General features: G+C 43.5%; 1 protein-coding gene across 1 annotated transcript in view; it reads left to right on the forward strand.

Moving 5' to 3' along the window:
* Nucleotides 1–7,647: 7,647 nt before the first annotated feature.
* LOC139460705 (solute carrier family 2, facilitated glucose transporter member 1-like) overlaps nt 7,648–18,204 on the forward strand; it is a 39,835-nt gene continuing 29,278 nt past the window's right edge. Inside the window, exon 1 of the mRNA XM_071242184.1 lies at nt 7,648–7,764. The gene's annotated coding sequence lies outside the window, so the exon portion shown is untranslated. The remainder of the gene's footprint in view (nt 7,765–18,204) is intronic.

An 18,204-nucleotide genomic window follows, 5' to 3' on the forward strand; every position in this document is an offset into this window, starting at 1 on the left:
CCCTCTTTTGTAGCTCAACTAACTGAAGGTCAAGAGCGCCTATGTCGTGGTCCGATGGTCCATCGCCCTACGTGCGCCGTCCGCCCGTTGCATACATCTTCTCCTCAAGTTCCACTTGACCAGGGAAGCTGAAACTTTACTTATTCCCACCGACGATGACCCCCACCCCCCACCCCACCCCACCCCCACCCCACCCCATGTTTGTTCAGAGGTTCGAATCTGATTTCAAAGTGGCTACCATGACAGCCACACTAACAAAACATCTTAATGGCCAAATGTTATGAAATTTGGTGTGTGCGCAGTTGGTACTGAGGCTCAACATATATGCTCCCGTGTTTTTCAATATTTGAAATGTTTACCGTGTTTGACCATGCTCTTAAATTATCTCGAAATGCATATTTTCATCTGTAAACTAATCCTTAGAAATTGACAGAATGTTGGAGTGAAACATTGCCTCATACTTTTCTTCTTAAATGTTTTGTTCAGTTCGTCTAGGAGATTAGAACAAGTACTTGTTCGTGTTATATTATCCGTAACATCGGCAAAAGAAAGAATACACTTGAAAAATGTGACCAAATCATTACACACGTGATCAAAACGTTACTAGTTTGAGTGAGTGAGTGAGTATGGTTTTACGCCGCTTTTACCAATATTCCAGCAATATCATGGCGGGGGACACAAGAAATGGGCTTCACACATTGTACCCATGTCGGGAATCGAACCCGGGTCTTCGGCGTGACGAGCGAACGCTTTAACCACTAGGCTACCCGACCGCCCCTTACTACAATTTTAAAACAGGCGCCAAAACACTGAAAACTTTATGTCCAAAACACAACTGTGATACCCGAATCAAATACATCACCATAGAAAAATCATTTCTTGTTTGTTTCACCATGAAACATGGGGTATACTTTCTTTTGCCCAGCAGTGTATGACTTTTATTTATTAATTCTTTTATTTTTATATCATTCCATGATATGAAAACTCTTTATTCAATTATATATATCTTGAGTGAGTGAGTGAGTTGGGTTTAACGCCGCTTTTAACAGTATTCCAGTCATATCACGGCGTGTCAGCTTAATGTGGGAGGAAAGCCCGAAGTGGTGCAGGTCTCAGACGTTTATCACTTCGGTGAAACCAACGAGCACGGGTATGGTGCTGACAAACCTAGTAACATAATCGGGGCGAACCGGGATTCGAACCCACAATCATAGCTTTCTGGCGTGCCCAAGGGACGCAACTCTGCACAGCGAATCGCGGCGCCTTAGACGACTGGGCCACCCGTGCCCCCTATATATATATCTTGAGATGAAATATGACAGTATATTACCCACGTGGTGAAGATACAGGTGGTATGATGAAATCCGGGCGTCACACGTGTGTCGTACAAGGTTGACCTTGTTTAATTCGTTTTGATTCGATAACCGTGACCTCTGTCACACTGGAACTACTTTTTTCATTCATAAAAAATCGCAAGACGTAATTCATTCAACTACAAGGCATAACTGAAGCAATCTCATGAGAGCAAGAGATAATTACAAACACTTTATTAAACCAAACAAGATAGTCACACGCATCAAATTCGGTTTGCATTCTGTATAAGTTATGCATAGAGCTTCTACATACATTATATAATCGAGCTATATCCATTCATAATGTACGACTACCGACCAAGAGATCGAGGGTCCCAATCAGCGTGACGTACCCGACAACTTTCATAATGTTCAATTTGATTTAACGTAAACAGATAAACGTGGTGAAATGAAGTCAGTTTAAACTATCTGGTCAGATATCTAGACTTACTTGGGATGATCCGGTTGTGCCATTAGTGTCTCCTTCGAAGGTATTTTGTGGCGCTGTTTCGGGAGTTGTTTGTTCACGACTGCACGAACAGATCACTCAAAGTGAACATTTCAGATACAAATCATTCAAAAACTCCGTAGAAGTGTACCTGATTTCAGATTTATGTGGCCCATAAATATCCCAAATGAGAGCAATAACCTTCCCCTTCTCTGGCATGAAACGCTGTGAGTAGATCACGGTTGTCTTTTCTTATTCCGGTGGTGACCTTGCCCTTCGATCGTTCGAAGCTGTCACTGACATGCAAGCAGACTTGAATTTGTTGATTTTCACGTCTTCAGTATAGAGTGGTACAGACATGAATGTCTCTGGCGAACACTCTGATTTCCATCTTCCAAAATGGTACGGACAGGATATAAATTCAGCTGATAGATCAAGGAAACCGAATCATTTTGATTGCACAGTCGGGACACCGGCAGTGCGAGTGACTCTTTGTCCGATATTCAAAGCCCGGCGCTAATGTGACTTTTCAAATTTTCTTACAGGTGTCCTGCGTACTAACAACATGGCGCTTGAATTATTATAATTTGAAGAAATTCTTCCAAAAGGATCTTGAGCGTCGGTGCAGTTTTGTTTGCAAACACAACTGCAGGCGCATGTTGTTAAAGCGCGTGCATAGAAATGTCAATAATGCCCATATTTGGACATCTATCAATATTCATGCACAACCAGATTTTGCAACCGGTTTCAGTTTGGTCTGTCAACGAACGAAAGTTCTTATGTATTTACACTTAAATATATATTTAACCTAGGTAATCAATAAAATACCACGCTTATTCTCGTTAGATACCATTTTCACGAAACTCGTGAACTTTCTATGGTATTTGACATCGCTTTCGCTAGGTCAGATATCATTGGAAGTCCACTTGTTTCGTAAAAAAATGGTATCTTACGAGAATGAGTGTAGTATTCTCTATGTATACATACTATATGTTTACAATAAACTTTATAACCAAGTTTTCAATCCTTGCATTTATGTTCGATTTTATGGAGATACTGTCTATGTTCAGATGGTACAAAGTTTTATAACTTCAGTTTTATAAACTAACTTTGGCGAAAGTACGCCCCCTTAATCAACTACACCGATACTTAGTTTTGATTGTTTGTTGTTAAACGCCACATTCAGCAATATTTCAGCTATTTGACGGCTGTCAATAATCCAGTATGGACCACACAATCTAGAGATTGACATCATGAGCAACCACCCACGCAGTTGCGATACGATGACATGCGGCTCTTTATTTACTGCATTGTCCAAACTATGTAAATCAACATAAGAAACTGGTGAAGTCTATCACGGTTCTCAATATTGACGTCTCATTGGCTGGACTTTTATGTTCTAGGAACACCGTTCGCCATGACGTTCAGAATGTCATTCGCGCTTATATTAAAGCGTGTGGCAGTCTTACTACTCTATGAACTATCCGGGTAATTAGCAAACCTTTATCATTGGCGAGGTGTAAATGGCCCTAGTTGACCGAACAACTATAACACGTTAAATGATCTATCAATCTCAGAGCTCCAGATAAGCTGCGTAACTGCGTAAAATACGCATCAGAAATACACAGTAAAATATAATCCAAGCGTATCAAATACGCAACGAACATTACAGATACGCTACAAAAATAAAACTTGTGCGTATCATCAAAATATTGTGAAGTAACCCTGCGTATTCGATTAACAAATCAGCAACCTATTTGGAAAAAAAACGGGCATTCCGTCAACCTTGCCAAACTCCACGATGACAGTTACATCATGATCATTTACCATCACACTTTCTTGTGGAAGTATCGTGGTATTTTTGAGTCCTATAAAGCTCTCGAACCCACACGACACCAGTTTGCAGGGACTAGATGAATAGTGTTTTTAAAAATTTAACTTAAATACCCACATGTGTAAAAACTAGTTGGTAACAGAAATTTGAATACGCAGATAGAATTACTGATACCCAATTATTTTAAAATGCATGGGTAAAATACCCACAACACCAAAAGCTTATCTGGAGCTCTGTAATCATTCGATGACATGCATCAACCAAGTCCGTGAGCCTGACCACCGGTCCCTTCTGTCACCTTTTACGAACAGGATGGGTTGCTGAAGACCTATTCCAACCCGGATCTTCATGGGGCCGTTGCTGCCTACCAGTAGAGGTTCAGTTGCCTGGCAGAACTTGACCACACAGATGAAGAGAGAAAAATATGAAAAAATATTTTATTAATCTGTCACACATTTATTTACATACATTCAAGCATTGAGAAGATACAACTGTACTAAATGTCCGACCAAGAATGGCCTATTAGACACAATAGAATACAATAGGTTACATTACAGTAAAATAAATATTAAAATACATCACACAGTAAATAAAATATATAAAAGCGAACATAGTTTATATTAATAGCTACATACCATCACTCCACAGCAAGCATTCATAATCTACCTACACACAAGATGCATACATATACGCTGCCCCCACACCCCACCCCCACCGGACAAACGTACAACCACCCCATCACAACATCCCCCTTACACTCAAGTGGTTCCGTCACAGTGAGTGAGTAGGTGTGGTTTTACGCCGCTTTTAGCAATATTCCAGCAATATCACGGCGGGGAACTCCAAAAATGGGCTTCATACATTGTACCCATGTCGGGAATCGAACCCGGATCTTGGGCGTGACTAGCGAACACTGTAACCACTAGGCTATCCCACCGCCCCTCCATAATCACAGACCGCACTCAAACACGTGTACCATACCATACAACCCATCCACATGTCCGACGCGTTACTAACCAAGGGACGTAACTCTATTGTGACTCCATTCGATTTCAAATATTTTATTACCCTTCTTTGAGTTGTGGTGATATTTCATAATGTCTGATTAGTTTGTTTATTTGTTTTCAACGCCGCACGCAATATTCAGCTATATGATGGCGGTCTGTAAACAACGGGGAGGATACTACTATTTTGAGGTAGCGAACCTTGAGTCAGGATGTGTCGAGTAAATCCCTATCACTCTTTTCACGCGAAGTATTTCATCTTACTGGAGCAAAGGCGATCAAAATACATTTCATTTACAGAGCGTCTGAAAATTCTGGGCAAACAATTTTTCTCGTCAATACAACATCCATTCGAATGTATTTAAAATGTTGATTTGGTGATGTCAGGATATGGCTAGAATTTGTCAACATTTCTTGCATGGTTTCATGAACTACTTCAGATAATCACAACTTTGGTAAAGTAACAAACACTTTGCCATAGAACGTGACCATCCGATCATCATAAACGTCAAACGTGATAAACAAGCTGGGGACCTAGTCTTTCTCAAAATACATACTGTGAGTGAGTGGTTTTGGTTATACGCCGTTTTGAACCGAATTTCAGCTATTTCACGGGTTTTACCGGTCTTATGCCTTACCAGTGAGTGAGTGAGTTGGGTTTAACGCCGCTCTTAACAGTATTCTAGTTATATCGCGGCGTGTCAGCTTAATGTGGGAGGAAAGCCCGAAGTGGTGCAGGTCTTGGACGTTTACCACTTCGGTGAAACCCACGAGCACGGGTATGGTGCTGACAAACCTAGAAACACAATCGGGGGGAAACCGGGATTCGAACCCACAATGATAGGTTTCTGGCGTGGCCAAGGGACGCAACTCTGCACAGCGAATCGAGGCGCCTTAGACGACTGGGCCACCCGTGCCCCCTTGTGCCTTACCAAACCCACGAGCATGACTATGGTGATGATAAACCAAGACATATAGACGGGGTAAATCTGGGATTCGAACCCACGTTAATAGGTTTCTGACACTCCTAAATGACGTACCTGCACAGCAGACCCGTGAAGATCCGGGGTAGAATCCGACAACTGGATAACGTCAGTCACGGAACACACTCGACGATAGGTTAACGCCCCTGGAAACGTGACCACATTATTTTCAAAAGAAATCTCGACACGTTATGATCCGGATTAGAATAGGTCTTCAGCAACCCATGCTTGCCGTAAAATGCGACTATTGTCGTAAGAGTCGACTAACGGGATCGGCTGGTAAGGTTCGCTGACTTAGTTGACGTTTGTCATCATATCCCAATTGCGTGGATGGATGTTCATGATTTCAATCACTGGATTGTCTGGTCCAGACTCGATTATTTACATATTGTCATATAGCTGTAACATCGCTGAGTGCGGCGTTAAAAACAAACGAACAAATAAATCGTAATGTACTGACATAACGTATTAGCGTCAGAAAGAAAAACTGCCACCACACGATGCATGACATGACATACTAGGATGTTTCAGGTTGATGTGAAAGACTCGACTATTGACATACTGCCGTCATATAGTTGGAATATTGCTTAGTGCGGCGTTAAACAACAGACACACAAACAAACAATTTAACCTACACAGCAAAACTGAGGTGCCATAAAACGATTTGTGCACTGATGACTCCCGAAATCCGTACAGGGCGGGATAATAGACTATAAAAAAATACTGCAATTCAACACAGTAAACACGCCTCAGGAAGCAACTGTGCACAGCGACAAGCGCCTCAGACGATTGGGCCATGCGTGACCCCGGCAATCAATACAGGGCGTGGCAAGTACTGTTATGCTATTGCAAATATTCGTGACTATATAACTCCACAAAATACTTTTGTTCGTTGATCGTTTAACATCATAAGGCTATATTCCAGCTATATGACGGCGGTCTGTAAATAATCGAGTCTGGATAGTGACTGACACTATGAGCATCGATCTGCACAATTGAGACGCAAGCCTATCCTCTTACGACAAGCATAGGTTGCTGGACCAATTCTAACCCGGATCTTCACATAATACAGTCGTTGTTGTTGTTGTTGGTTTGTTGTTTAACGCCGCACTCAGCAATATTACAGCTATATGACGGCGGCCTGTAAATAATCGAGTCTTGACCAGACAATCCAGTGATTAATATCATGAGCATCGATCCACTCAATTGGGATCGATGACATGCATCAACCAAGTCAGCGAGCCTAACCACCCGATCCCGTTAGTCGCCTTTTAAGACAAGCATAGTCGCCTTTCACGGCAAGCATGGGTTGCTGAAGACCTATTCTACCCCGGATCTTCACGGGTCAATAATACAGTCACCGTGACAGTCCGACAATCTATATCTTTGAGACCCGTGAAGATCCGGGTTAGAATAGGTCTTCAGCAACCCATGCTTGAGGTAAGAGGCAACTAATAGGATCGGGTGGTCATCGTGTACCAATTGCTTAAATCGATGCTCATGATATCAATCACTGGATTGTCTGGTCAAGACTCGATTATTTACAGACCCCCGTCATATAGCTGGAATATGGCTGTTGAGTGCGGCGCTAAACAACAAACAAACAAGCAAACAATACAATATACGTTTGGAAAATGACACATTTGTCAACACCATACCCCTGCTCGTGGGTTTCATCAAAGTGATAAAGGACAAGACTGCATCACTTCGGGCTTTCCTTCCAAATCAAGCTGACACGCCGTGATATAACCCGAATACTATTCATGGCGTTAAACTCAACTCACTCACTCGGTCTTCAGACTACGAAACGCGTACAGTAAACAGGCGACAGTAAATCTAAAGCTGTGTAAGTTTAATCGGTTATGGGACGATATCAATCACTGCATTGTCTGGTCCCGACTCGGTTATTTACAGACCGCCATCAATTGGTTGGAATGATGATGCGTGCGGCTGTAAACAACAAGAAAAGAAAGCCAAAGACGCACGAAGCCTTTGAAAACTGAAACAGACTATAGTCGCACACACACACCGGGACATCATTTCAAGCCAGCTGTGATACTTTTTGTAACTCCGAGTTCGTTTTAATTATAATCTTGTCACATTGGAATAGGATTTAGTGACAACCCCATTGCACGATGCGAAGGTAAGAGATTCGGCCATTCATATCGTATTAGAGGTGGTTAAGTTTACGTAAATATTTCAGATTTGTCCTATTTGGCATATGTTTTGTATACACTTGCCTCGCCGGATTGTTAAACATATTCTGTTTATGACAAACACGCTGCGACTATTCAGCCATGAACAGGTTTTATGTTGCATAACTTATTTGTGGAGAAGGCCGTGTGTGAACCTCATGCACATGACATAAATTTCACTTTGTGCGGGACTCGTGACACAAGCCGCGTAATATCGGGAGCTGTTTCGTTATAACGTGCATCTATTGTTAACGTCAGCTGTCACATTATTTATCCGTTCGGTTGTTGAATCATGCAGCCTCCGTTATGCTTGTTTATTATATTTGATATTTATGGAAATAGCTATAGGTCATAAGTTCATTACTGTAACTACGAAAGCCTATAGGGGTCAAAACCGCAAAACATGTATTTTTCTTGAAAGTCGTAATTACGGGAAGAAAACTGTAACAACGAGAATAAAGTCGATATTACGAGGTCTTAATGATGTAATTACGAGGGGTTTTTTTTATAAATAAGGTGTGTCACTACGGTTTTGGCCCTAATAGGTTTTCGTACTGTACTGAGACCCTTGGCGATCCGGTGTCGAATAGGTCTTCACAACTCATGCTTACCGTAAAAAGGTGACTATGCTTGTCGTAAGAGGCAACTAACGGGATCGGGTGGTCAGACTCGCTGACTTGGTTGACGCATGTCATCATGTCCCAATTGCGTGGGTCGATGCTCATGATGTCAATCACTGGACAGTCTGGTCCAGAATCAGTTATTTACAGACCGCCGTCATATAGCTGTAATATTGCTGAGTGCGGCGTTAAACAACAAACAAACAAATCGTGTTGTACTGACATTACGTATTAACGTCATGTGAGCCACCATACGATCCATGGCATGCCATACCAGGATGTTTCCTTTAAACAGAATATTCCCGAGTGCCTCATTAAACAAACAAACAAACAAACAAACCAGCCTTATACTAAACACGGCGACCACTTCGGGTTTTCCTTTATTTACAGGAAGCTGATATAACTGAAATACAGTTAACTACGGTTATAACGAACTCAACAGGACCACTAATTCTAGTTCGATATAACCGTAGTTCATTATACGCATATATACAGCATAACGACAGCAAATAGTCGGGACAAAAAAGTAAGTTCGTTATATCCGTCAGTTCGTTATATCCGTCAGTTCGTTATAAGCGTGTTCGTTATAACCGTAGTATACTGTACTGTTAAGCATCGTTAATCCGAATTGAGCGACGTAGTGTTTACCTAAAATGGTCAGTTTGTGAAGGGTTTACGGTACTTGCTGTCATGACTCTGTATGGTGTCCTCAGGCACAGTCACGTTGTGTATGACACCCAATTGTCGCCCAGATGGCGGTGTCGTGACATATGACGGAGCAGTACGAAGGGGAACGGATGTCTTGAACGTCGCGTTAAGTAGCATCGTCGGTGGATGTTATTTATTTAGATGCCAAGCTCTGTTAAAACATAGACGTGTATACCAACCCATTGCTTACCTGAATGTGTATACATTTTAGCGGTCATTGTCCAATCAAAACGCCAGAGAGCTTAAACTATCGAGATTTATCTATGAAATATATAAAGTTGCAAGAAAACGCAAAACGGAAAAGATATATATCCATGCTTGAAATGCTGTCATCTTGTCATATTTTAATTTTTGTACATATAGGAGGTTATTGTCCAATCAAAATGCAAGAGAACTTAAGAACCTATCGAGATTTATCGATGACATATTTAAAGTTGCAAGAGTGAGTGAAAATGGCGTCCAATCTGTTTGTAGAGTAAAACGCTTTTTTGTTAAAATCACCAAACAGATTGGACGCCATTATCACTCACTCTTGCAACTTTAAATATTTCATCGATAAATCTCGATAGGTTCTTAAGTTCTCTTGCATTTTGTATTGCATTGTAGAGTAAAACGCTTTTTTGTTAAAATCACCAAACCAGGGGTGTGGTTCAAACAGTACAAAGGACATGCATGTACACATAAAATATTCATATATGACATGATACCAACATGTCATAGATGATATATATATTTTCCGTTTTGTGTCTTCTTACAACTTTAGGGGGCATGGGTGGCCCAGTCGTCTAAGGCGCCGCGATTCGATTCGCTGTGCAGAGTTGCGTCCCTTGGGCACACCAGAAACCTATGATTGTGGGTTCGAATCCCGGTTCGCCCCGATTCGCCCCGATTATGTTTCTAGGTTTGTCAGCACCATACCCGTGCTCGTGGGTTTCACCGAAGTGGTAAACGTCTGAGACCTGCATCACTTCGGGCTTTCCTCCCACATTAAGCTGACACGCCGTGATATGACTGGAATTCTGTTAAAAGCGGCGTTAAACCCAACTCACTCACTCACTCAGATATTTGCGTGTTTTAGTTCAATCATGCTGCAGAGTGGAAATATTGCCATGAAACGCATACTGATTGCCCTGATTGCGCGTTAGTCCTTATCAGTCCTCAATCTCACTTAAACTCTTCAGACATAATTAAATAAAAGCAAATCGTTTTAGTTTCAACAAAATCAGGAAATACGCTGTCTTGTGACGGGATTTCAGGTCCTACACTTGATTGTCTGGTATGTTCACAGGCCGCCGTCGTCGTCGTCGTGTTGCAGGAGTAGTGCTGTGCGGCGTCAGGCAATAAACACATTCTTGTTTATGCAGATTGTGTGAATACTTGCCCTGGTGTCATTACTGGTTTTCAGTGATCTATTTATATCACTTTCAGCGCTATTTTGGCCCATGAGGTCCGGGTAAGGATATACAGTAAACTACGGTTATATCGAACTCAAAGGGACCACTAATTTTAGTTTGTTATAACCGTAGTCCGTTATAAGCATATGTACAACATAACGAGAGCAAATAGTCGGGACAAAAAAGTAGGTTCGTTATATCCGTCAGTTCGTTATAAGCGTGTTCGTTATAAACGTAGTTTACTGTATGTTCCCAGTAGTCAATATGAATGCTTGTGGAAAGAGGAAACTGAACGGACTAACCGGACGGCGTTTCACCATGTCACTATAAACGTTCAGTCCGCCGTCATATAGCCGGGGTGTTGCAGAGTGCGGCGTTAAGCAAGGACCAAACAAACAAACAAAGGGCTCTGCAGCATAAAACCAAATATTGTCAAAGGATTTCGAAGTAATAACGAAAATATGACATACCCTACTCATTGAACGCAGGTGCACCAAACCAGTCAGAATCATTGTTCACAACAAAGAAATAACTTGAGTTTGGCGATAAAAAGGAAATGTGAATTTGGAAGGCTTGTATTTAAGACCCGCTCACATTGCCCACGCCCCTGATAGTGTTGATATTATTTAACACTACCTAAAGTGAAATATAGTTCTTGCTCCAGATTCCAACCTTATAGACGTCGTGCAATTCAAAGTGTGTCAGATGTCCTGGGGATATCAGCCTTGACCTCGGTCCTGTCTCTTACTTCTTCGCGATGTGGGGGCGTGGCCTAAGGAGACACTGTGGTACATTAGAATCAAATTTTATCCGGGGTAGAAAAGGTCTTCAGCAACCCATGTTTGCAGTAAAAGGCGACTATGCTTGTCTTAGGAGGCGACTAACGGGATCGGGTGATCAGGCTCGCTGACATGGTTGACGCATGTCATTGATCCCAAGTGCTTGGATCGATGCTCATGATGTCAATCACTGGATTGTCTGGTCCAGACTCGATTATGTACTGACCGCCGTCATATAGCTGGGATATTGCTGAGTGCGGCGTTAAACAAGAAACAAACAAAACATACAAACAAAGAATCAAGTTTACTTTAATAGATGAAATAAAACATTTTTCTAAAAGATCCGTTTTCCCTTCTTATCCTATCAATAACAACAATATATTTTTGACTGGCCTTAACAGCTGATAAGCTTTTGTTTGTTTGTTTGTGTGTTATTTAATGCCGCACTCAGCTATATTCCAGCTTATGATAAGAGATGAACAGATAAGTGGACATAACAAAGCTTTTGTTGACGACGTAAACATTGACATATGATTTAATTTCATACCTACCGGTAATCCAGGATAAGTGGTCTAGTGGTAGAGCGTCCGCCCGGAGAGCGGCAGGTCCGGGGTTCGATCCCCGACCGCGTCAAACCAAAAGACGTTAAAAGATGGTACTTTTTGTTACCCTCTCTGGCGCTCGGCATTAAGGGGCTAAAACAAGGACTGGTCGGCTCGGAGTCAGTATACTGTGTCTGAGTGGGGTATTCATGTTCAACTGCGGCATGGTATCTCAGTGAGCTAGCACTATAAATCGGCATCAGTCCGGACTAGTACAAGCAGACACACAAACACACACACATACATGCACGTCGCTATATAAGTGCAATAATCTTGGACGCGACGTTATACCCCATTTCACCTCACCTCACCAGGATAAGTTGAACCAACAAAAAAAACAACCGGTTTTGAGAAAAGGTGGCGGTGCACAGATTTTGGCTTGAAATTGGTTGGTTACAGGTAGAGAGGGTTAACGCATGTCGTGCACGTGCATGTCATGACGATGAAATTGACTACGCTCCCGAGGACACAAGTGTTGCTTGTAAAACAATTTGGAACTCGTTTTGACAAGTTAATACCACATCTAAACGTCGTTTGATAGAAGTTCATTACAAACAGATAAACATGTCAAAGCAGGTAAGCATGATCAAATCACCTATCAGCAGGCTCGAGAATTGGCCTGTAATGTCATAAATTACATGGCGAAAGAGACCCGTGATGATCCGGGGTAGAATAGATCTTCAGCAACCCATGCTTGCCGTAAAAGGCGGCTATGCTTGTCGTAAAAGGCGACAAACGGGATCGGGTGGCCAGGCTCGCTGACTTGGTTGACGCATGTCATCGATACCAATTGCGTGGCTCGATGCTCATGATATTAATCACTGGATTGTCTGGTCCAGACTCGATTATTTAGAGACCGACGTCATATAGCTGGGATATTGCTGAGTGCGGCGCTAAACAACAAACCAACCAACCAACCAACCAACCAACATGGTTAAAGAATGTACAAATACACTTACCAAAGCATTGTCAAAAGCCAGCATTTCTAATGTCTCTATCTACGCTAAAGCGCATCAGAATGTGAAGAAGAGTGCCATGATTATCCTTGCTTGTTTGTTTGTTGTTTAACGTCGCACTCAGCAATATTACAGCTATATGACGGCTGGAAATAATCGAGTCTGGACCAGACAATCCATGGCCAGTGCTTGACATCATCAGCATCGATCCACCCAATTGGGATCGATGACATGAATCAATCAAGTCAGCGAGCCTGACCACCCGATCCCGTTAGTCGCCTCTTACGACAAGCATAGTCAATTTTTACAAGCATGGGTTGCTGAAGACCTATTCTACCCAGATACTCACAGATCCTATTTTTATCCAGTTATCTCAATATAATTCCAGCTGGCAATATTACATTTACAGTATGCTGAAACCCCACAAACAATCACATGGGATTAATTAAGGAATTTGTCATTGATCCAATTGTCACTACGTTAAGGCCTCAACCTTCACAACCATTGATGGATGGCGTGACACTATCATTATTGCTCTCTAGATAACAGTATTCCATAATAACAGCAAAAGAATTCCCTTCATTGTCACGATGTTTCTCAGTTGTTGTTATCTATGCAAATATGCTGTCACCGTATTCACAGTCATCGGGTACCTCACATCAGCACGTAGCATTATGTGCTATTGAACTCGTTGTCAGCCGAGAGAGACAGGGCGGACCTCATACATAAACATACGGGGTTAATTGTCAGGTATATCTGTCCTGGCTTCCCAGTAACTTGGGGCAGATGAAAACACTCAGTTGTTGGTATGGACGTGTCAGGGCTGTTCATATGGATGTTTCGCATTGACAAACACGTTTTATAATCCTATAGAAATGGTAACTAGAGAAATGCATTGAAGAGCAGACATGGGATGTAACATTTACTTTAAGTATGGATGCATGTGAAAACATTGTGCAGACGAGGGTTGTGGCGATTCAGACAAACACCAATGACCAATCTCACCTGAGCGAAACCGAACAACCTAACCAGTGTTTGTCCTACCTACCCCCCCCCCCCCCCCCCCCCATCCAATATAACCAGTGTTACTCCTACCTACCCCCACCCATACAGCATAACCAGCGTTACTCCTACCTACCCCCACCTATAGAACATAACCAGTGTTACTCCTACCTACCCCCACCCATACAGCATAACCAGTGTTACGCCTACCTACCTCCACCCATACAGCATAACCAGTGTTACTCCTACCCACCCCCACCCATACAACATAACCAGTGTTACTCCTACCCACCCCCACCCATACAACATAACCAGTGTTACTCCTACCTACCCCCGGCTGTACAACATAACCAGTGTTACTCCTACCTACCTCCACCCATACAGCATAACCAGTGTTACTCCTACCTACCCCCGGCTGTACAACATAACTAGTGTTACTCTACCTACCTCCACCCATACAGCATAACCAGTGTTACTCCTACCCACCCCCACCCATACAACATAACCAGTGTTACTCCTACCCACCCCCACCCATACAACATAACCAGTGTTACTCCTACCTACCCCCGGCTGTACAACATAACCAGTGTTACTCTACCTACCCCCACCAATACAACATAACCAGTGTTACTCCTACCTACCCCCACCTATACAACATAACCAGTGTTACTCCTACCTACCCCCACCCATACAACATAACCAGTGTTACTCCTACCTACCCCCACCTATACAACATAACCAGTGTTACTCCTACCTACCCCCACCTATACAACATAACCAGTGTTACTCCTACCTACCCCCACCCATACAACATAACCAGTGTTACTCCTACCTACCCCCACCCATACAACATAACCAGTGTTACTCCTACCCACCCCCACCTATACAACATAAACAGTGTTACTCCTACCTACCCCCACCCATACAACATAACCAGTGTTACTCCTACCTACCCCCACCCATACAACATAACCAGTGTTACTCCTACCCACCCCCACCTATACAACATAAACAGTGTTACTCCTACCTACCCCCACCAATACAACATAACCAGTGTTACTCCTACCTACCCCCACCTATACAACATAACCAGTGTTACTCCTACCTACCCCCACCCATACAACATAACCAGTGTTACTCCTACCTACCCCCACCCATACAACATAACCAGTGTTACTCCTACCCACCCCACCCATACAACATAACAGTGTTACTCCTACCTACCTCCACCCATACAACATAACCAGTGTTACTACTACCTACCTCCACCCATACAACATAACCAGTGTTACTCCTACCTACCCCCACCCATACAACATAACCAGTGTTACCCCTACCTACCCCCACCCATACAACATAACCAGTGTTACTCTACCCACCCCCACCCATACAACATAACCAGTGTTACTCTACCCACCCCCACCATATAACATAACCAGTGTTAGTACTACCTACCCCCATCTATAGAACATCACCAGTGTTACTCTGCCCATCCCCACCATACAACATAACCAGTGTTAGTCCTACCTACCCCGACCCATACAACATAACCAGTGTTAGTCCTACCTACCCCCACCCATACAACATAACCAGTGTTACTCCTACCTGACCCCACCCATACGACATAACCAGTGTTACTCCTACCTACCCCCACCCATACGACATAACCAGTGTTACTCCTACCTACCCCCACCCATACAACATAACCAGTGTTACTCCTACCTGACCCCACCCATACGACATAACCAGTGTTACTCCTACCTACCCCCACCCATACAACATAACCAGTGTTACTCCTACCTGACCCCACCTATACAACATAACCAGTGTTACTCCTACCTACCCCCACCCATACAACATAACCAGTGTTACTCCTACCCATCCCCACCTATACAACATAAACAGTGTTACTCCTACCTACCCCCACCCATACAACATAACCAGTGTTACTCCTACCTACCCCCACCCATACAACATAACCAGTGTTACTCCTACCCACCCCCACCTATACAACATAACCAGTGTTACTTCTACCTACCCCCACCCATACAACATAAACAGTGTTACTCCTACCTATCCCCACCCATACAACATAACCAGTGTTACTCCTACCTACCCCCACCCATACAACATAACCAGTGTTACTTCTACCCACCCCCACCCATACAACATAACCAGTGTTACTCCTACCTACCCCCACCCATACAACATAACCAGTGTTACTTCTACCCACCCCCACCTATACAACATAACCAGTGTTACTCTACCAACCCTCACTCATACAACATAACCAGTGTTACTCCTACCTACCCCCACCCTTACAACATAAGTGTTACTCCTACCTACCCCCACCCAGACAACATAACCAGTGTTAATTCTACTCCACCTACACTACATAACCAACAGCTACATGTACGTGACACTCAACGGCACATAACACACGTGTACAAGACACACGACGACAACTTGACACACGTGTACAACAGCTACATATGTCCGTGACACTCAACGGCACATAAAACACATAACACACGTGTACAAGACACACGACGACAACATGACACACGTGTACAACAGCTACATGTACGTGACACTCAGCGGCACATAACGCACATAACACACGTGTACAAGACACACGAAGACAACATGACACACGTGTACAACAGCTACATATGTCCGTGACACTCAACGGCACATAAAACACATAACACACGTGTACAAGACACACGACGACAACATGACACACGTGTACAACAGCTACATGTACGTGACACTCAGCGGCACATAAAACACATAACACACGTGTACAAGACACACGACGACAACATGACACACGTGTAAAACAGCTACATGTACGTGACATTCAGCGGCACATAAAACACATAACACACGTGTACAAGACACACGACGACAACAATGACACGTGTACAACAGCTACATGTGCGTGACACTCAGCGGCACATAACGCACATAACACACGTGTACAAGACACACGACGACAACATGACACGCGTGTACAACAGCCACATGTACGTGACACTCAGCGGCACATAACACACATAACACACGTGTACAAGACACACGACGACAACAACGACGAAATCGCCCCCATGTTGTACTACATGAAGCTAAAGCATCTGCTCGGAGAGCGGAAGGTCGATGGTTCGATCCCCGGTTGCGCCATACCGAAAGTCGTTAAAAGAGGGTACTTGTTGTTTCCCTGTCTGGTGCTCGGCATTAAGTGGATAAAACAAGGACTGGTCGGTACCGAGTATGAGTGGGTGGGTGGTTGGCGTATCAATGTTAAACTGCGCAAAAGTATCTCAGTGGACTGGCACTATAAAACCAGCATTAGTCCCCACTAGTACAAGCCAATACACACACATGAATGTACTCACGCACATACACGTGTACATGTGTGCACGTCGCTATATAAGTGAAATGAATAAATAATTTGAAGGCGAAGCTAGACCCATTCACCTCACCACCACCATCACCGCTCCTCCTTGTTTGTCATTAACACAGCCGTCAGCCAGGTGATGTTCACGACAGATGTTATCTGTACAAGATAGTTGGTATCTTGACCTGTACGAACCCACGTGTGTCACACTATCAGCTGACCATATGCCCGGGGTTAAAACAAGGACTGGTCGGCACCGAGTCACCGAGTGTGTGTGGCTGGGTGGAGCGTCCATGTTAAACCGCGGCATGGTATCTCAGTGGGCTAGCGATTCGTGAAGATTCCGGGGTGGAATAGGTCTTCAGCAACCCATGCTTGCCGTAAAAGGTGTTTATGCTTGTCGTAAGAGGCGACTAACGGGATCGGGAGGTCAGGCTCGCTGACATGGTTGATGCATGTCATCGATCCCAATTGCGTGGATCGATGCTCATGATATTAATTACTGGATTGTCTGGTCCAGACTCGATTATTTACAGACCGCTGACATATAGCTGGAATATTGCTGAGTGCGGCGTTAAACAACAAACCAACCAACCAACCAACTCAGTGGGCTAGCACTCGGTGTTAGTCCGGACTAGTACACACCAACACAACTACTACACCAATGGGTAGAGGGGGCACGGGTGGCCCAGTCCTCTAAGGCGCCGTGATTCGCTGTGCAGAGTTGCGTCCCTTTGGGTACGCCAGAAACCTATGATTGTGGGTTCGAATCCCGGTTCGACCCGATTATGTTTCTAGGTTTGTCAGCACCATACTCGTGCTCGTGGGTTTCACCGAATTGGTAAACGTCTAAGACCTGCATCACTTCGGGCTTTTCTCCCACATTAAGCTGACACGCCGTGATATAACTGGAATACTGTTAAAAGC

The sequence above is a fragment of the Haliotis cracherodii genome, unplaced genomic scaffold (genome assembly GCF_022045235.1).
Source record: "Haliotis cracherodii isolate W230 unplaced genomic scaffold, xgHalCrac1.p SCAF_14, whole genome shotgun sequence".
In the NCBI taxonomy this organism is placed as follows: Eukaryota; Metazoa; Mollusca; class Gastropoda; order Lepetellida; family Haliotidae; genus Haliotis; species Haliotis cracherodii.